Genomic DNA, 4,920 nt, shown 5'->3' with positions numbered 1-4,920 from the left:
GAAGAGACCAAGAAATCGAGTAGGAACCCATTGTCACCATCCATTCAAGCATACTAAAAGTGTTCCAATTACACCTTAAAAATAATCAAAACCTTGGTTGGACTAGGGATTACTGTGGAACCCTAGTAGACCTACATATGCCTTTTGGAAGAATTGCATTCCTAGGAGAATAAGTGAGTCATGGAGCAAGATTTGATCATTTCACTTGGTGGGAAGGTTAGGATAGGTTAGGGGATGTTATAAGGAGTAGGAAATCCTATAGAACAAGTTAGGTGTTAGGAGAACACCAAGATCCTAGTGTGGATTAGTGGCATAGACTGGTTAGTCTATCCTTAACTCTCTCCATTAGATTGGTATTAAAGCCTGCAAAGGTGTGGGACAAAGCAAGTGCAAAGCAAGGTGAATGCAGTTACCTAGTGAATCTAGTGATTGTAACACAATGGTAACCAATGCTAAATTGCACTAGTACATTTGGGTTCATTTTTCAACCTTTATTGGTCGAATTTTTGACCTTTATTGGTCAAATTTTTGACCCAATTTTCAACCAACTTCGACCAACCCGTTGGTTGATATTTTTCTAGTCAAAATTTTGACCAACTCACTGGTTGGTCAAAATTTCAACCAATCTATTGGTCAAAAACCTACCAAAGCCATTGTGTGGGTTCAAACAGGAATTAGTCAAAATTTTGACCAACAAAGGTAGAAAAAAATTTGCACATTAGTGGAAATTTTGACCAACAAAGGTGGAAAAAAATTTAGGTGTTGGTGGAAATTTTGACCAATGAAGGTGGAAATCTCGACCAAGAAAGGTGGAAAAAAATTTAGACGTTGGTGGAAATTTTGACCAACAAAGGTGGAAAGAAAAATTTAGATGTTGGTGGAAATTTTGACCAATGAAGGTGGAAATCTTGACCAACAAAGGTAGAAAAAAAATTTGCGCATTGGTGGAAATTTCAACCAGCAAAGGTGGAAAAGAAATTTAGACGTTGGTGGAAATTTCGACCAACAAAGGTAGAGAAAAATTTAAGCATTGGTGGAAATTTCCACCAATAGAGGTAGAAAAAGCCCAGGAGTTGGTGGAAATTTTGACCAATGAAGGTGGAAATTTCCACCAACAGCTAGGTGTAAATTTTTTTCAAGCATTCTATAAAACAGTTCACATGTCTTGCTTATTATATGACATTTTACATGCATGCTACACTCTCTCATCCAGCTGATGATGGATTACGCAAAGTGATCTAAAACCATGATTCTAAAAAACACACAATCAAATCCAAAATAAACTTGCACTACAAATGGATTGTGGAAATCTAATATTGTTAATTTTGCATGCATGTCTACTAGGACAAATGTATGTTTAAGTTGTGATTGTCCTGGTAGAAATGCATGCAATTTTACCAATATCAAATTTCCACAATCCATTTGTAGTACAAGTTCATTTTGGATTTGATTGTGTGTTTTTTAGCATCATGGTTTCAGAGGACTCTGCGTAATCCATCATTAGCTGGATGAAAGAGAGTGCAGGATGCATACAAAATGTCATATCATATGCAAGGCATGTGAACTGTTTTATAGAATGCCTGAAAAACACTGACAGTAACTAATATGAAGAATATATAATTAGTTATATGATTGAGACAAATCATGTACCAGTGAGTTGGTTGAAATTTCAACCAATGGGTTGGTCGAATTTGGTCAAAAATTGGGTAAAAAATTTGACCAATAAAGGTCAAAAAATGAACCCAAATGTATAGGTGCAAGTATGCTCACCAAGTTGACTCTTTGAGTTGAGTCATCAAGTCACTCCACCAAAATGCCTCATCAAGGTCAGTTGTTAGGTCCATTCATCGAGCTTTCTCACCAAGTCAGCTTGCCATGTCTCATCTCTAAGTGGCCTCACTAAGTCAACTCAACAACTTGCCCCACCAAGTTGCCACTTTAAGCCCACTCAACATGTTAGATTGCCAGGCCAGCTACCAAATTCAGCTCGCCAAGCTAACAATTGAAGTACGCTCACCAAGTTGACTCTCTAAGTTCACTCACCAAGTTCGCCCCCTAAGCCAACTCTCCAGGTCAGCTCACCAAGTCATCCCCACTTGCCCCACCAACTCGCCATTTTAAGTTGACTCACCATGTTAGCTCGCCAAGCCGACTCCCCTAATTTGAACTCCTTATACATAAATAAATTTTATAATCAAAATCTACAAATCACGTGTATTTGTTCATTGACATTTTTGCATTTTAAAGTTAATACTAGCACCACCTTTGACTGAAGATAACCACCAAATGTTTGTTGAATGAACATAGTCACATGTGCTATTGGATGAATGGATTCCTCTCCACCAGATTCATCAAGGCATATCGACTACATAGTATCAACTACAAATCTAAAAGGAAAAAGAAAAATAAGATATCAATCTGTGTGTGTGCGCGCACATACGAGCATGCATGCGTGTGCCATGTAAGTATGTTTAAACACATCAATGGAGATTATTTTTTGTGTGCACATAATTTGTAGCATATCCTTAAATACTCCTTTCTATGAGCATTTATATCTTGATATATGTTGGTATGATTTAAAAATTGAAAGACTCTAAGCACTTTGCAATTCATGCTACCTCAAAAACTCATGAGCATCTTCCTATTTTCCATATTCAAGGTGATTGCCAATGTTTTTAATTCTAGAAAGTATTCTAATTAGTGATAAGGCACCATCTCCTCCTCTCACCCTCAAGACAAGAAACTCAAGCTCACACATGAAGCACCAGTCTTTCTTCTGACCTGAGCAGACCCAACAAATAGTATAGGTTATTGTTTTTGCAAGCCGCAACTAATATTGCAATGCCTGTGTCTAAGGATAAATCTACTGAGAAATGATAACATACATTTTTCGAGAATGCGATCCATGGAGTAGATAGGCTGCAAGAGGTTTTGTGTATATTAGGCAATGAAGCACCACGTTAGCAAAGCAACTGCCAATAGACTAGTGGAAAGGCAAAGATCATGAATAACAATCTACCCAGAAACTAATTCTTTACGTTTAAAAATTACAAGAATTCACAAACAAGATGTACCCAAACCCCTCCCCGAATTGAACCTACAATTTAACCTATTATGCTTATATTTCAATGTAAACAACACAAGATTATAAATCAACTCATGAAGATAATATCATTCTACCATTCTGAACTTTGAGATTGGTTTTTCTAACAGTCATTTGGATTGCCATAGACCATAAAACAAGAGGGAAAAGCATATGCTCTCAAATAGAATAAAATGTTGGCACATACCTATCTTCCACATTCCAATTCCAATGGACAAAGTCACCAACATAGATATTATGCCAAGTTATTGATAATAGATTCTAATGCATACATTCAAATGGAAAATATGAAAATAAACAACTGGAATAGCCTCAGTTATTTACCTTTGGGAACACCTAGTTTAGGGAAAACTCTAGTGCATGTTCTTGCTCTATTTCCTACATACCTTTCTATGCAATAGTGTTCTCTCTCACATGTGGGGGTAGGGGAGACAAGGAGGCTCCTTTGTTGTCTCCTTGGCTATGCAATAGTTCTACAACACCCTTACCCCCCCTCTCTCTCTATGCAATAGTTCAAAGGTATAATCCATATTTGAAATGTGGAAAGTTACCAAATTTATTCTAGTTTATTCTCTTTTGTTCTTTTTCATGTAACAAGAGACCCTGTAGTAATGGAGTTGTGTTTCCCTAGCACACAATCTAATTCATTATTCAATGCAAGACCCTGACCAAGAAGCTCCTCGTCCCTGCATTAAATTTGAAATAAAGGTGAACCAACTAGATAATGGGCTAATAAAACATGCTTTATTGCTAGTGAGAAGCATTAAAAACTAGTTCACTTTTCATTTGTAACCTTGGGCAAGGTCTTAGCAACATGCTCGCATTGAACCTTTGATGTAAAGGAGAAGTACACAAGCTCACAATCCTCAGGAAGGCTTTCTTAGATAAGAAGTTTCTGAGTAGACACAAATCCTCACTAATAATGCTGCTGCGATTTTCTTATTTAAATCCAAACAAAGTTGTATTATCTTGGGCAGAGGAGACTACTATTGTTTGTGGTTAAGGATCCTTTAGGTCAGTAGAATCACATGCAAACTAAATGTGACATTGCAGTAAGAAAACCATAATAAGAGCTAGGAGCTTGCCTAGTGATCAAGGCTTGAGACTGGACACTGCATGAAGTATTTGTAGGCATTTGAGTCTCAAGCATCACCAGCTCAAAATCAAACTGAAAAGGAAACTTGGCAAATAAAACTAAATAAAAATAGTATTCTTGAGTAAGCATCAACATTGTATGAACAATACCATTACAATGCACTATACTTGGTACAAATATATTTTTGGCTAAGTATAAAGAACATTGGTGGTGAATTCAAGTCCAAGCTACAAAAGCAAAGACATTTGCATAGAAACTAAGCAACCCTATCTGGCAAGAAAAGATATATAGAGATTTTCGATTGAAATTACAAATTGATGCTAAAAAACTTAAACCATGAGAATTGTTCTATAGAATAATAAAGAAAAAAGATGAAGAATCAAACACCTGAAGGATATAATGTTGATGCAGCTTCAGAAAGATCTTCTGAAAGAAATCATATTCTTAGGCTAAAGGAGCTTTGAGATTCATTACTACAGTCAGAATGGGCTCATCTTCAATCTTCTGAAGACTGAAGATGAGCCCATTCCCAAGTGTAGTAATGAATCTCATATAATGCAACAAAGAAATAACATCAATGAGAGTAACCATGCCATCTCTTAGCATTCTCAGTATTGCCATTGGCACATAAAGAACCAAGCTACACTTCACAATGCCAAAACCTTGAGCAAAATTCACTGTGGGAAGAAGCAAGTTATGTTTCCTTGGTAGGTGTTAGCTA

Source organism: Cupressus sempervirens, chromosome 2 (genome assembly GCF_028749045.1).
Source record: "Cupressus sempervirens isolate cs-2001-9-10 chromosome 2, ASM2874904v1, whole genome shotgun sequence".
In the NCBI taxonomy this organism is placed as follows: domain Eukaryota; kingdom Viridiplantae; phylum Streptophyta; class Pinopsida; order Cupressales; family Cupressaceae; genus Cupressus; species Cupressus sempervirens.
This window is presented reverse-complemented; position numbering follows the sequence as displayed.